Genomic DNA, 17,283 nt, shown 5'->3' on the forward strand with positions numbered 1-17,283 from the left:
TTGCAGCTCGCTTTAGGTTCATGGAACCCAGCTGTTCCCCCAGCACTGCCAAGGCCACAGCTGACCCATGTCCCCAAGTGTCACATCTACCAAGCTTTTCAGTCCCTCCAGGGAACGGGATCCACCACTGCCCTGGGCAGCCTGTGCCAGTGCTGGACAACCTTTCTGTGAAGACTTTTCCTGCTATCTGGACTAAACCTCCCCTGGCACAGCTTGAGGCTGTTCCCTCTCCTCCTGTCCCTGTTCCCCCCCGGCTGTTCCCTCCTGTCAGGGAGTTGTGCAGAGCCACAAGGTTCCCCCTGAGCCTCCTTTTCTCCAGGCTCAGCCCCTTTCCCAGCTCCCTCATCTGCTTTTGATGCTCCAGGCCCTTCCCCAGCTCCACTGTCCTATCTGCACTTCATTTTCAGGACAGTTTGGATTATTTGAAATTCATGGTATGGCCCACAATTTGAGTTCTAAAATGGGGTTCATCCAGGAATACGTGTTAGACCCAGCTCTCAAATATGATTTCCAAGTTGAAATCAGGGCCAGGAGAACATTACTGCACCTTGGAACAGCAGGAAAATAGCACATGACTCATGAGGCCAGAACTCAGGGAGGCTTTCAGTGCCTTCATAAGGGAAGATTAAAAAAAAAACAAAACAAAAACAACAAAAAACAAAAGAAAAAGAATTCGGAGTTGCAGCAGGACTGAGATTACAGCTAACCTCATTCTTGTGCCTTGTAAAATATTTGAGAATAATTAAATCTGTTCCTTGTCTTTAATTAGTCTTGTGCCTCATTAGAGCAGCTCACTGCCATGTCTTTATTTACTTGATTTATATCTCCTCCACACCTTTGCCTTCCCTCCTTCACCTAATCTTAACATCTCTCTTTTCCTTCCCTTAAAGCTCTTTATTTTAGTGCTTTGATGTTATATTGGCGTCCCCTTGACATGTTTTGGTTAAAAGAAAAACAAAGACAGAAAATCTATACACAAAACAGAAGTCAACTACATCTTGACAAATCAAGCTTTTAAAAAGTCAGAAAAAGCAGATTTAGAGATGAAAGCTCATTCTTAACCCAGCTTCCTTCTTCAGAGACCTTAATATGATCTCTTTATGTAACTGTTTGCCAATTAATTCAAAATATAATGCAAGCTGCAATTTTGCTTAGAGACACATATTCATTAGGGTTGGGGAAAGTATATAGTTTTCAGGCTTTGATTGATTTTTTAAATCTCGTTGAGACGTAGAGAACAAGACATCTTTTAAAGACATCAATTGTCCAAATAGCCACGGTTTGTATCTACAAATTTACAAGAAACAGATGGTTTGCACACGGGTGGAAAACAGAGTTATCCTAGAAGAATGGTAGCAGCATTTAGTCTGAGAGTGGTGACAAGTCCTGCTCAAGTTATGACCCACATATGGAGAAAACAGCACTTCACCATCACAGAGCTTGCCTTTCCCAACACAGAGAGATCAGATTCCTGGACATGGAGGATCATAACCCGTAAAAGTTGCTCTGGACACTCGTAGTTATCACTTCCACCTTCTGGAAGATGCCCTGGCATTGCACCTATAGCATGAGGACTCTTAGATTTATAGGCAGACAAATCCCTAAAACCAGCCCAAATTCAAATTGGAAAGTTGTTTTTTTTCTCCCCCCACCAATTCCCATAAAATACAAATTGAAAAATACACATCTTGAGGACACAGTGACTGCAGGGACAGAGGTTTCACAGCTTTCCTGGGTCCACACATAGATGGTGCTGCCACCCCACCGTTGTCCATCTGATCCTTGGTACCACAGCTTGCTGGCATTCTCTGGGACACAGGGAAAGGTAATAAGAAGCCATAAACTGTGGAATATGTTATCGAGGTTCACTGGCATGTGTTCCAGAGTACTCATTAAACAGGAAGAGGCTTAACTGAGCTCAACAGGTTTAATTTTCCAGGATTCCTGAGTGGAATCAGGAGTCCAAACCTCGATGCCTTTCAGATCTCCCCTCTCCTGACTTACTGAGAGTGATTTGCAGTCCCTGCCCTGCTTTGCCTCCAACTGCAGCATTGTTACAGAGCAATGATGCTGCAGCATTCACCTGCAGATACAGCCCAAGATCTCGTAAAAAATTGAGCCCCTGCCTAGGGAAAAAAAAAAAAAAAAAAAAAATTGCAGACATCTAAGTCCTAGTATAAACCAAAGAATTCCCTGCATTTTTCACATGTAAGTGAACTGGAGCATCAAAACTCCTACCCAGGCATTTTGGGCACATTAAATAAGTCCCTTAGTTTATAGAATACTAAAGGTAAAATAAATGCTTCTTTGAGCTTTATCACGCAGAGGATTTGTTGGGAGACCACACCAGCTCAACAGACAGAAAAACAACCTTCAGACCCTACCATGGTTCTGAAATATGTGACAAATTCTGTTAGAAATGTACAATGATAACTCTTCTGACAGCTCTCTGAGTGTGGCAGGATCCAAACTCCTTGTGCCACCAGATCTCAGGTGACATGAGCCAGGTGGAAAAAGAAAATCCGGGCAGCAGATGGGTGAAAAAAGCGGCTTGATCATGAGAGAGGGATACAGAGCAAGCAAAAAGAAGGAAAAGGAAAGCACGTGGCTGTTGGCTGAAGGGGTCAACAGCTGGCTCATGAGGTAGGAGAGGAGCATGGGGCAACAGCATAGCACTGCAAGACCATGAGACATCAGATTATAATTTGAGGGTGCAGGAACCTGCTCTGAGCTTCCCACTCCATGCACAAAAGTATCAGGGAGGTGACCTTAGCATAAGAATGAGTGGATGCCAGACCACAACTTACTTCACAGAGTGCCCTGTGCTGTCCCAAATCTGACGCCATTAGAGGCTCTATGAAAATAAAGGAAAAAAATTTCAAAAAACAGCAAAAACAATCAAAAGATGATAATATAGGTGGGTTCCTCAAGGGTCCCAGACAATCAGGATCCCAGCCCTGTCCTCTTTGCTCAGACAAATCTACCGAAGGGAGGAATTTCCTCTGTGGCAGAGCGTGCTGGAAGCATGCCCAGGCCCACCATGGCTCCATCCCAGTAGTTCAGTGTGGAGCCCCCGGTGCTATTCAGGATCAAGAGAGTGAATTCTATAGCCCCCTGCTTCCCCCTGCCCCACTGGCAGCCAAATTCCAACACTGGCCTTATGCAAATCCGGCCCAGCCCCCCTGCTCCCCACTCCTTAGCTCTGTGCAATATTTTATTGAGCTATTGTTTCTCCAGGACACTACAGAAAACATCACGTATTCTCCTCTGCTGACAGTCTCGGGCCACAAAGGAAAATATCCCTGCCCTCACAGAGGAGGGCTGCAAGCCCACAGCTCGTGCTTAGGCTCCTGGTGCCACAGTCCCACGAGGTCTGGCACATCAGCTGCCATCCAGGGCAGCCTGTTTGCCCAGCTGGTGCTGCCCCAGGCATTGTCCCAACAGTGGGATCTCCTTCCCAGCTGGCTGTTGGCTCCCCCAGCACCCGAGAGGCAAAACTTTGCCCCCAGCCCCATCCAGCCATGGGCCTGCCCTGGTTTACAGGCAGCTGTGCTCCCTGCAGAGGGTTCTGTGGGTTCAGGGGTTCAGACCCTTCACGTGGCTCTGCAGAGGGATCTGCACAGGCTGCACCCATGGGCTGAGCTCCAGCAAGGTTCAGCAAGGCCAAGGGCTGGGTCCTGCCCATGGGTCACAACAAGCCCTGCAGCTCCAGGCTGGGGGAAGAGTGGCTGAAAACTGCCCAGAGGGAAAGACCCTGGGGGTGCTGGTGACTGCAGCTGAACATGAGCCCAGATGTGCCCTGAGATGGCCAAAAGGCCAATGGCACCTGGCCTGGACCAGGAGCAGGGTGTCCAGCAGGACCAGGACAGTGACCGTTCCCTGTGCTGGGCACTGGTGAAGCCAAACCTCCAGTCTGGGGGTCAGTTTTCTGCCTCTCACAACAAGAAAAATGTTGAGGGGATGTAGTGTGTCCAGAGAATGTGACTGGAGCTGTGGGGGCTCAGCCTGGAGAAAAGGAGACTCAGGGGAGACCTTGTGGCTCTGCACATCTCCCTGACAGAAGGGGACAGCCAGGGGTGGGTACTGGGCTCTGCTCCCAGGAAACAGGGACAGGAAAAGGGGAAATAGCTTCAAGTTGCACCAGAGAAGGTTTAGGAAAGGCTTAGGATGGTTTAGGATGGTAGGAAAAATTTCTTCACCAAAAGAGTTGTCCAGCCCTGGAGAGGCTGCCCAGGGAAGTGATGGGATCCCCACCTCTGAAGGGAATTAAAAGCTTTGTATATGTGGCACCTGGGGACACGGGTTAGGAGTGGCTTGGCAGTTAACAGCTGGATTCAATGATCTCAAAGGCCTTTTCCAATCTAAATGGATGAATTATTTCCATGGCATCAGGCTCTTTTGGGATCCTCTGTCAACTCCAGGAACTGGCAAGTGTGGCCAAAGCAACCTCAGAGCTGTGCCTGTCGAGGCAGTTCACTGGTCTAGCAACATTTTCTTTTCTCCCACACGACAAAATAAAAAGCAGGAGAGAATTATTTGTCAGCTCAATCCCTGTGTTAATCTAGTTGCAAGTATAATGTGATTTCCCTCCTGCCCCAGTAGTAGGTATCACAACACCTTACATATGGATCATTTTAATCTAATATAATCTGGCTGGCTAGAAAGAAGGTTTCCCTCCACCACAGCTGCTTGTGATTAATGCCAAACATACATGCAAAGCTTCAATCAGCAAGAATGTGCATCTTAGCTGCTCTGCATTTGGTAAATCAACAGTAAACCCTAGAAAATGCAGAAGATGCTGCAAAGCTTTACATGCTTAAGGTATATCCATCTTTTTTTTTCCCCCCCCAAATGCTTCCTCGCTTTGCCATTTCTAATGTATCATGATTTATTACTACTTTTCTTTAAGCTAGATTGGTTTAAAAGCTGTTGATCGCAGGAGATAAGAAGTGTCAGCTCACCTTTACAAACAACAAACCCTGAGCAAGTACTCATTAACTGTTTTGTCCTCTTCATTTTACATTTACTTGCTGCAAACTTCAGCAAGAAGAGAAGCATTTCTGCTGGAGCTGAGATCAAGTACGTGTGTTATAATAAAAACACAAAGCCAATAAACTATAGCCTTTTTATCACTATTAAATACAAACATGTATTCTTATTTTACTATAATTATCAAACTAGGATTAATATAATCTTGTATATGGCTTCCCTTCACGGTGAATTAAATTATGTAAAAAGTCCCCCACCAGAATTCTTACCCAGCAAGAAAGGTTTTAATTGTAAATTTGCCTTTTGGAGCCTTGAAATGACACACACATGCATTAAAAAAGGCCACTGCTATGGAAGCTGTGTATCCACTAATCTGTAAATAGACTCCCAGTGCAGGACTCATCTCTGAAATGTGGCATCAATTGCACAGGCTCCCATTTAGTTTTTAGTTGAATAAAGCCATACTAGATACGCAAATAACATCAAACTTGCCGGATTAGAAAGGGGCACCTCATACTCTAAATCATGATTGTCAATCATCACCCAGGATTAAGGGATATAGTTTAAAAACCTAAAAGCAAGCACTTCCTTTTAACTTCTGCCTACTGTGCATTTTGGATTATCGCCCAGAAGCAGCATTACTTGAAACAAGGCTGCCTCCCTTCTGCCACGTCCGGGAAGTGCATCTCTGCCATCTCCTCACCTCTTCTTGGGGAAAAAAAAACCCAAAACCTCTCAGCAAAGCATGCAATTTAGATTTGAGATCTACTGCTGACTGTGATTATATTTATAACTCGCTTTTCACAGAAAAATGGGGGGTTATTTTTGGCTTAATAAGTGCTTTCTGAACACAGTCCCCATTCTTACCACGAAGATGTAAGGCAGTTAAAAACCAGAGCAGCAGCTCTGTTCTTCCGCAGAGCTGGCAGCCTCCCTGGACCACCGACTTCCTCGTGAGGGGTTTTGAGGGAATTACCTGGAATGCATTTCCTTGTGCTCCTAAAAGCGGAGCAGAATGCCCAGGATAGCTCACCTGTCCTCCTGCACACCAGAGAGTCAACACTCGACCTTCCAGCTCGGTCTCCCACCTCTCCCTCCGTCACTTTTCCCACCTTCCCCTGGTGGAGCTGCAAGTTGTGCAAAGTGAGAGTTGTCACTGGAAAGTCTCTCCTTGGCCGTCAGAAAAGACCATGGGATGGGGAAATTTGGTCAGCAAACGTAAATATTGAGTGTGCTTGTCATCTCACTGAGCTGAGCTCGGGACTGGGACATAAAACAGGAATAATTTATGGGAATAGTTAAGAGAAGAGGTTGCAGTTTGGGCCCTGGCTCATAATTGATTACCTGATTTTCCAGGGTTGTGGTTTCCCTCATCTGATGTAAAATTTAGGTCATTTTTGGGCTTTTGGGTTTTTTCTGCCCCACAATTGTGGTGCCAACTGATGTACCTGGACATGCAGGTTCTGTTGGACAGCTGGACATGAATGAATAGCTGTGAAACTGGATCCAGGCAGAAGAGAAAGCACACAAGGAATGGGGCAGAGAGGGAACCTACCTGCACAAACAAGGACCTGTTTGCTCTGTTTTGGAGGCATTTCCAGCCAGCCTTCTGTTTTTCCATTCCTTTGGCTGCTACCGGAGACAACACAGATCCCATCCTGCTCCACACAAATAGAACTAAGTCATCTTGCACAGCTAATCAAAGCCTTTTTTAAAATCAGTGTTTTTGGAACACTTTTGTAAGTGAGATGGTCACAAGAACCTGGGGACAAGGGTCATACCCTCACTGATATAAATTCACAACTGCACTGACTCCAACTTCACTGCCCAAAATCTAAACAAGTCAAAGACCTTGCTCCTGAGGTACAGCTTATGGCTGCAAACTGATTAAAGAAAATATACCCTGGTTCTTTAAGCAAGAAGGGGAAAAAAACTCAGCTAAGGCTAATCTTATCAACATATAACCTTTTAATCAGATTATTGAAAAAACATGTTAATTTATGAAAAGTTCAGCATTCTATTAAACTGAAAACAACACAGTGAATTGCAACCCAACAGGCTGCTTCATTGAATTCATGCAGCCACTCCTGGCAAAGGCATTCCAAATTTGAACTTAATTAATATTCCTACTCCTGGTTTCCATAGTTTCTTTTTAAACATGAGTACCAGCAGAAACTGGCAGTAACTTTACCCATATTCTCAATAATAACCCCCCTCTGGCTGTCAATATGTATGAAAGGAAAAATTTTTTGCATACCCCAAACAGCCTGTCATTTTCCTGTCTTTTGTCAAAAATATGTTGGCAACTTTTCCCCCCCCCTTTTTTTTTTTTTTTTTTTTTTTTTTTGCTTACACAGCTTAAGATGCTTAACTATTTCTCTGCTTGGGTTGTGAGTGAGGCACCTTCCCTCCTTGGAGTATTGACCTCAAATGACAGCCACATTGCAAAAAAACCCCCAAATTTCACAGAGGTATGGGGGGTGAAAAGCTTTCCTTGGAGAATCAAGAACATAAGTTGGCTAAAATGCTTGGGGGAGTACTTAACATTTTCCATCCTTGCTTAGGAACTTCAAAAATTACTTGCCTCCATCGTGGAATGAGAACATATTACTCTAAATATGATTTAAAGCTATTTTTCTATTCCTATACAAACTGAGTGCCAGAAAGACAGACCAAGAAATCCTCACTCGCCATGTGGACAGAAAGCAGGAGGGAAGTACTGCACTGAATCCCACTTGGGCATGGAAAAGGAGGAAAGGGACATTCCCAGCAGTGCCCTGCTTCCACAGGAATCTTTCCAGAGGACAAAGCTCCTCTGCAGCTCCACAACCTCTCCCCTTCTGCATGATGTGGTCCCCAAAACCATCTTTCACTGTTCACCTCGTTCATGGTATCTTTGACTTTTAGGGAGTATTTTGTGTTGGTACAAGGGGAACATAAATATCATTTGGGAGGGTACCCAGAGAGCAAAGGGATCCCATGAAGAATTTCAGGCAAAAATCGGCATAGCAAATCCACCCTGAGCTCTGTGCTGCTACAGGACACTGCAATAAAGATTAATCCCTCAAGCTTTGGGACCAGTGACTTCAGATTTATGCCTTTGGACTTCTGCAGAGGAACAACCCCTGATGACTTTCCATAGGGAGCTCAGTGTCTGTGTTTCATCTGGCCAGGCAAACCCCAAGTATCTCAGACAGTGTCTGACCTCTCTTAGAAGCAGAGTTGTCAAGATGAGCTTCAAACCAGATGTCAGTGATGGCAAGTAAAAGGTGACTTCACAATTCCCTAAATTAGGGACTAAACCTAAAGCTTTTTCCGAAACTGAAACCAGCGGGTAAGCTCAGGATCTTGCCATGGATATATCCAAACTGATTCTCCCCTCTGAATTTACTGGGGGGGTGGTGAGACACTGGCACAGGTTGCTCAGGGAGGTTGTGGCTGCCCCATCCCTGGAAGCGTTCCAGGCCAGGTAGGACAGGGCTTGGAGCAACCAGGGACAGTGGAAGGTGTCCCTGCCCATGAGAGGGAGTTGGAATGAGATGAGCTTTAAGGTCCCTTCCACCCCAAACCATTCCAGGTTTCTGTTAATTTCTCAGGTTGGCACACTAGTTCCATTTTAACCAAAAGTGGCCAAGGCATAGATGAAAAATAAACAAATAAAAAATTCTCCTATAAATTTTATGCAAAAAGTTCAATGCAAAGATCAGAAATACAAATCAGAGCATCACCAAAGGCAGGCTGCAGAGTGAGCTCAGCAGCAGTTTGTTGTTTACCCCATCTGTTGTGACCAGTTGTAACGTGTGAACCGGTGTCCGGTTAGAACATATGTTAATCTACAGGAGATGTGCCAGATGCTGCGTGTCCCACAAGGATCCACAGCACACACAGCCACTCATCCACCCGTGGGACAGCACAGAGGGATTGAAAGGAGTTCAGGATCACAGAATTATTTGGGGTGGCAAAGACCTCTCAGATGACTGGGCAGAGGGAAGAACCTGTTGGGCATCATTCCCCAGGAAACCAGGCTTGGTTTACTCCAGCGTTCAACACAATAAAAGTAATTAACACCATCCCTGACAAAACAGGGTTTAGATGCACACAGCCAGGAAAATCAGGTTCTGCACCTCTTTGGGGGCTGTTGAATGCAGTGTTCTTTATGGCCTGAATTCACTGCTGATCCTGCTTTATAAGTGGGGGTGGGAAGACCAGGTGACTTCCTGAGGTGCCTTTCAACCTGAATTATCCCATGTTTATCCTACATCTGGGAACACAAGCAGCTAAGTACAGCCATAGGTGAATTTTCCACCTGCAAAGGCTACACTAAAGGAAAACCCAAGTGAGCAAAGCGGTACAAGTGAGCAAACTCACAGACTCTAAACTGACACAGTGAGTCTACATCACATCCTCAACAAGTACAGGAGCAGACAGTGACACCAAAACCCAACAGATCCAACACTAAACACAACCAGGCAACCTTGGGCTGGTCCTGACGCCTATTTCATTCCATCAAGGCTGATGTCAGCCACAATTTCCAGGAATTTGCAGGATAAGAAGCCTGCCTTCAGGGTAGCACAGTGCAAAAAGGTGATGTCTCATGCTGTCATTCCAAATTTTGCTGTTGCATTGAGTTCAATCATCGAGGCCGTGCTAGCTGTTGCCTCCCATGTTGCCAGACGGGGAAACTCAAAGCCACCTGCGAATCAGGAGGGGACAAGATGACAAGCAACTGTTTGACGGGTGAAGATCCTGTTCTTGGAAGTGTTCCTGCCTATCCTGCCAAAAATGCCTTGGCTGAGGAGCGTGTGGTGGCTTGGGAGGAGGGACGAAGAGAGGGGAGGGAGTGCTGAGGATCAGAACTGCCTCCAGGTAAGGTAGACCCAAGGCAGAGCTGAAAGAGAATGGCAGGTCAGATGGAAGCACCCAGGGAGAGATGGGCATCCAGGAGGATGTCCAGCCAAACCCTGGATTTTCTTCAGAAGGAGATAAATAATTTCCCCTTGATGCTGGTGCTGGCCTTCAGCTTCAGAGACTCTCCAGCCCAGGGAACTGGTTTAAAAAAAAACCAAAAAACAACGGGTCGGGAAGCCCAAGGGATCCTTTGATGGGGCAAAAAGACGTTTTGTGGTACACAGTTCACAGCACAGAGAAGGACAGATAGGATGGCTGGAAATAACCTTCTATGCTGCACAGAGGGAAAAAAAAAAAAATCTCCTAATTCTTCAGCTGCACTGGGAAGGGCAACAGACATTATTTCTGTTATGGCCTGATAAGCCTCAGCTAGAAATGGATCCTGGAAAACAAAGGGGTGAAAGCAGTGAGGACATATGAGGGCAGATCATAACCAGAGCCCAGCAGGGAAGCAGGCAGACACGAGCTGCACCCCAACACCCTGCCTGAGTAACTCTGAAATACCAAAAACCCTGACCTAGCCCAGCACTACAAAACTCCACCTGCAAAGGGAAGTTCACTGGGGAATAAAAAGGAATCAGGACAGGGGCTTGCAAGGAGAAGGGGAGAAAGCCCGTTCCTCCCAGAAGCCAGCCATGGAACAGATGGGTGGCATCTGTAGATTGCCTAAGTTGCGGCACAGCTGACGGAGTGGCGCCAGCGCCCGGCCACGAGCGCAGCAAACGGTCAGACAGCAGCTGCCACTCCGGCAGGCAGAGCTGGGACCAGGGGGGCACAGGGACAGGGGCCCTGCTCTGCTCTGCTCCGCTCTGCCAAGGACCAGCGGGTGTGCAAGGAGAGAGATGCCAAGCAGAAGGGAACCAAGCTAGAAGAAAACTTGTTTTGTTTGGAGTTAGCCAGTGTCAGATCAAAGAAAGCAAAGGCTTGTTTAGAGTAAAGCAAGGAGGAATAAAGGAAGAGTTTTTAAGATTGCAGTCCAAACCTTTTGTCCGGTTTAACCTTTTTTTCTCTTGCTCCTCTGTTTGTTTGTTTTCTTCATCGGTCACAACAGAATGGCTCCTCCAGGAGAGGTTCATCCCTTGGCTTTGTGACCACCAAAGAGACCAAGATCAAAGCGATTCAGGAAGCAGTTTTTCATGCCTGCATCACCCTAACGTGCTCCTTCACACAGCACTGCCACGGGAGAGAAACCCCTGAGCAGTGCCACGGCAGCCAGAGGGGCTGTGCGGCTTCCTTAAAGACAATTCCTGCACACAGAAGGGAAGCATCTGCCTGCTATCAAATTCTCTGCTCCCCAGTCCACCTCCTCGAGGTTCTTCCAGTTAACAGGGAAGATGAAATCCAATGAGCCACACAAGCTGAATTCATTACAGACGGTTTTCAGGGGTCAAATTAACCAAGTAGCCATGGCTTTCTTGGCCTCTACAGGTAAATTAGGTTATCTTACTCATTAAACATCTCATTTTAGCTGGTTTAAACAAGTGGCTTGCATCCCTTCAGAACTGATGAAGCAACCGAGGCTCTTCCAGGAAGCAAATCATCTGTCCTACTTTAGTTCCACGCCAGGACAAATCAGAGTTTGAAACAGATCCCTTCTCTCTTAGTCCATGATGCAGAGAGCCTGCACAATGAGCACAGTGCCCATTTAAACTCACAGAATGGGAATTTGGTCATCAGTCCCCCACCGTGTTACCATCCTGGGGAACTGCTCCACTTCTGCTCCTTTTGGCTCCAGTTCTGTCTCGTGTGGCAGTGCAGAGTAGCTGCTTTGTCTTCTGCAATCTTGTTCCATCGCAGAACTGCCTCCACTCCATTTCCCCTTGGAATCCACATAGTTCAACATCCAAAAAACAACTACCCACTGAATTAAAACAAAGTCTTTAAAAAATGTTATGTCACTCTCCCAAACAAAAACTTTGAAAATGTTATGTCCCTCTCCCATAGCTTCCTCAGCACATCTCGTTCTTTCTGGGTCTATTTTGTACAGGAATGCTCAAGAAAGAGAGCCACTCCTGGTCTTTTTTGGCATGAAGCAATTTTCTGGCACTGACAATTAAAAGCGAGTGCACTCCAGCTCAAAGCAGGAGACAAGTGTGTGTGTGACAGCACAATTGACACTCAAGCAATTTTTTTTTTTAAATTAAATCAAGTTGACAGACTCTTAGGAATTTCTAAGCACAGACATTTCCTGAGCCTGATTAGGACCTTACTGAGTCCTGGAAATAAAGCCCCAGGGTGAACTCTCTTCTTTAGCTGACATTACTGTTGATTTCTGCCCTCGCCACGTGACTGCACAGTCAAGCACTCAGAGCTACCACTGAATCATTATTTCCTGCCTTCTCTTTTCCAGCTTGGCCCCTCACGTTGCTAAATGTACCACTTTTCCATGAAACAAAGCAGAAAACTGCCCACCTTCCCGTTCCTTACCTCACATGGTGGGTCTGAATGGAAAACACCAACATGGAGAGAATTACACGTTGTACAAAGAATGGCTCCGGCTTTCCCGACGGAAACAAACCGCGGCTTGGATCATACCGCTGCTGCACAAGGAATTGTCCCTCCAGTGGCCTGATCTGAGGGTCCCTTCTGGAATAATGTCCTGGAGGGAAGCTGGCAGCTCTTTCTTACTCTCCCCCTCCTCTCTTCACACGACCAGCAGCATTATTCTTACAGGATTGTTGTTTGTAAAAACCCAATAAAGTCCTTTCTTTTAAAGCAAAGCAGCTTCACAGTGTAAAGGCTTCGAAGAGATCTTTGCCCACCATTGTGGGGACTACTACAGCCTTGAACCTATGCATTTTTGTTTTCCTAAAGTCACTTTAACCTATTTTTCGATTTGCAGAAAAGAGGAGTGTTTTCTTGCCAACAAAAACATCACCTTAGCACCCCTCTCATCAAAAAATTAAGTGCTATCAGCTAAAGAGGCTCCACTGTCTGCTCTGAGTTATACACCAGTCATGGTAGGTTTTAATTTGATTAGTGATTGGGCTAAAAGCAGCTAAATAAAAATTATAATGCCCAAGAGCCACTTAGACTTGTTCAGACTCTTTAAATACCAAATCCCTTCAGCAACATAACATTATCTTTATAGACAAAACTGAGTTTAAAAGTACGAATCTAATTGATCTCAAGTGCATTGGAATTACTATATTTAGGCACTGGATTATGCACTACAGAAAGCCTCATGCTATGCAGGCAACAAAACTAATTGTGGGAAGACAAAGGTATGTGTCTAACGTGCTTATGGACTTTTAAAAATTCATATTTCCATTGAAGCTGGCAAAGTTACAGCTGCTCACACCAGCAGTGAATTTGGCACTGTGCCCTGTATGTTGAGCAAACATAAGCCAGCTATTTCTGGTCTCCTTCAGAAGACCTGGACTTCAAGCTCTGCCTCAAAATTACTATTTAAGGCTCTCACTGTTGCAGGAAGAAAAAGGCAAATTAAAAAGCAGCAAGTTGACTCTCAGCAGCTAAGCAAGGCTTTTCTTCTCTTTAGTCTCGACTGGGCCCTCAGTTCACGCAGACACTTAAGGCAGATGCTCTGACACCGAAGAAAGATGTCTTTCTACATTTAAAGAAGCTTCAAATGTAAGATGCTATTTCAGAATAAAGGAGTTGCCTAGACAAGAGGAAGGAGCAATCCATCCCCCACAGCTACTTCTGAGATTGATACATATCAGCATATATACAAATAACCACCCACATATACAAAAAAAAAAGGGGTACAGAAATGGAGAGATTCACTAGCCCAGTTGAACTTGTGTCTGGCTGGTCAGGAACATTCTTTTAAAGTCTTCAGATGGATGCAGGGATTCTGGCTGCTTTGAACTGCTGCTGCTTGCAATTTAGTTGCCTCCCTGCAGACAGATTACCCCAAGAGGAAAAAAGGCAGCAAAATCCATTTTGTTTCCCCATTTACACCCCCAGATCTGCATGTCAGAACAAAACAATTGTCAAGGAACACTGGCAGACAACATGATCCAAGATTACAGAATTATTTGAGTTGGAAGGGGCTTTAAATATCATCTCATTCCACCCCCTGCCATGGGCAGGAACACCTTACACTGTCTCAGGGTGCTCCAAGCTCTGTCCAGCCTGGCCTGGAACACTGCCAGGGATGGGGCAGCCACAGCTTCTCTGGGCACCTGTGCCAGTGTCTCACCACCCTCACAGGGCTGAATTTCTTCCTAATATTGAACCTAACCCTGCCCTCTGACAGTTTAAGATATTCTTCTAAAACTTAGTGGCTCATCCCTGTGTAGCACTTCCTGCTTGTCCCAGAATGTCTCCTCTTGATCCTTCTTTATAAAAGGAGATGCATTCACTGGTTAAGCAGACTGACCTTACCCTCAGAGGCTTCCAAAACTGCATTAAGAAGGGAAAACAGCAAGCAACATAGAAGACAAAATAGGTCTTAAAAATAGAAAAAAACCCAGAACACCTGAGCTCTGTATAATTCAGGTAAATCCACAGAGGGAATCCACCTATTACAAGGGGCTGGGCTGGGTCTTGGAGATCTTATTTCAAGCTTTTTCCCTAACAGGCTGGAAGGAGAAGGAAAGGGTTTGGATAAGAAATTCCATGGAAGAGCATGAATCTTTCTAGGCTGAAAGGTGTTTTTTGTTGTTGTTGTGTTTTGTGGGTTTTGGTTTTTTTTTTTTTTTTTTTTTTTTTTTTTTTTTTTTTTTTTTTTTAAATTTTCTTAATGATAAATTAAAACTACCCATGCTGGGAAACAAAGTTAAGTTAAATCTAGCCCAGCTTTACACATTTTAACAATTCACTCTGCTGTCTGGAGAACACAGCAATATAAATATTGCTATCTCTGTTAAAATGAATTATTGACAATTTTAATACATGTTGCACAGTACATATTAATATAGAAAAATACATGTTATCAGCAGCGCAATGTTGACCATGTACTAATCCATTCCACCTGCTCAAATATTAGTGCAAATAATTATATATTTGTAATGCATCATTGCTGTCTAGTTTGAATCTCTGCCTCCAGAATAAATGTTTCTTCTCTGAAGTTGTTTGCTATTATGAGTAAAATGTTATATATTCATACTCAAATTGACTTTGGGTGGATAAGTAAAATGAGCAACCTTCAAAAATCCACTTGCCTGAGACTTAGCAAGTCATTTTAATGAATTGTTTACAGTAAAATGGATGTTATAAAAATGTTTCAAATGCAAGCTCGTGCTCACTGGCTTTTCCACAACGCTCAAACATCAGTTAAAAAGCCGTGGAGGGTTCACAACGACCATCTGCAACCCAGGTGAACCTGAACTGTTTCTCCTGACACCTGGAGCTTGGAATTGCTTCTGGACACATCTTCTCTCCAGAGTCTCTTTCCTTTGAAGCAAAGATGAGGCTGAACCCCCGATAGCACAACAGCTCCTGTCCCCAGCAGACTGATGGCCAGCATGGAAAAGCAGCTGCACACCCAAGGCACTGCCAGGGCTCCTTTGTGCCAGGACAAACCCTTGGGAAGGGGCTGAGAGGGGCGAGGGCAGCCCTGAGAACGCATCTCAGGTGGGGTTAAGGTGAATCCATTTCAAGGGAAGAGTGTGGTGCAAAAATCCTCCCTTTGGGGAGGAGAGACAGCCCCCAGAATTAGAGCCCCACTGTGCACACAAAGGGGACAAAAGAAAAGGGCCAACACCTCTGAGCGTGTTCTCTCCTCTATCCCTGCTAGATCCAGGTCTGAGAACAGCAAAACACAGTGAGGAGCTTCAGCAGCAGCCACTGACCCTGGAGCAGCACTTCCTCCTTCACACTCTGGATTCAGAGCCTTGCAGACGATTTTGGGTTTCAGCAGAAGGAGAGAGAGGTGGTTTACTTCAAGAAGAAAAATTTCAAAACATCAACTTTCAAAGGACGCTGTACATTGTAAGATCAGCAGAACAAGGCAGCAGTGACAGGTGAGATGGTCACACATGCTCCACAATTACACCAGTGGGGTGGAACAACTCTGACCCCACAAGGAGCCTGGCTATCAGGAAGAGGTTTTTCACTGAAGGGGTGGCTGGTCAGGGCAGGCAGAGAATAGGGGGACTGACCCCTCCCAGCAGGGATGAGCTGCTCAGCTGGGAGCAGGACAGGCAAGGCATGGCAAAGGTGGGAATTGCCACAGCCTCAGCCGTGTTCCAGCCTCAGCTCCAAGGTCTTCTCACTCCACAGGGGAAAAACAGCAGGGCAGATGAGCAGGATTTGGGACTGCTACAAGCAAGCCTCAGATTTAGTTTTATCCCTTATCAGGATGAACTGGAGTTACAAATAAATAAATTACTAAGAAAACTTCAATCAAGTGTCAAAACAAGTAATTTTGATTTAAGCTGATCTCAAAGATACCCTTCAGAAATGGCTCAACTTTGCATTTCATGTTACTTTCCTGTCACTTTAACTAAAGGTTAAAGCTGAGATAGCTGACAGTTTTCCCCCCATAGCTGGACCCTTACATGAAGTTTCAATATAATGTACAGGTCAGGGGAGAGGAGATGGAAACAGATCTGCAGAGATGAGAGAATTTGGGGAAGGTAGAGGGATAAAGGGGACAGGAGCTACACTTCTCCTACCAGGCTGCATGTGGATGAAGAGGCACCAGATAATAGGTAAAGGTCTCCAAGAAGCCACACTGCAAAGTTAAAGATTTTTCCCTCTCTGGCAAAGTGGTGACAGAGGGGAAGGGACAGTGCAGTCCTGAGATCTGAAAGGAAAACAGGGCACAGGGACACAAAGCTGATAGAATAAAAGTAGAAACCAAGGTTTCCACACACACTTGAGGGCTCTGTTGACACAGAGCTGTGCCCCACACTAGAGAAAAGACAACAGGCAAACACAGCTGCTTCCCCATTGCAAGATAAGCAGAAGATCTGGTAGAGAATTCTCCTACCACCAAAAGAAATTAGAATGGAGAGAGAAAAACACAAGCAGAGCACTGAACGCAACTGGGCAGGAGATCTGCCTCCCTCCCCTCCTTAAAACAGGTGTAGAAACACCAGGAAAGAAAATAGTCCACAGCATGCCAGCCTTGATGCAGAAGCAAAACAGAAATCTGTCTCTATTTACAGCTACCACAGAGGACGTGCTGGGGAGGAAATAATGTCCAGAAGCCAAAATCCAGCAGAACATGAGGACAGGAAAGGTGCTCCTACCTTTTCATTGTCCTCTAGAAGAGAGAGCTGGTGGTTGGTTTGTCCTCCCTGCTGCTCCTGGGACAAGAAGGGCAAAGGGCTGCTACCTGCATTTAGACAAGAAATTGTTCAGATATTTTCTTCCTCTGTACAGAAAAAAACCCATAGCCTCAAACTGGTTTCCCTGCCCATGAGTGGTTCAACTCAAGTGCTAATCTGAATTAAGACAGTTACTGCCATGAAA

Source organism: Hirundo rustica, chromosome 6, assembly GCF_015227805.2.
Source record: "Hirundo rustica isolate bHirRus1 chromosome 6, bHirRus1.pri.v3, whole genome shotgun sequence".
Classification (NCBI taxonomy): Eukaryota; Metazoa; Chordata; class Aves; order Passeriformes; family Hirundinidae; genus Hirundo; species Hirundo rustica.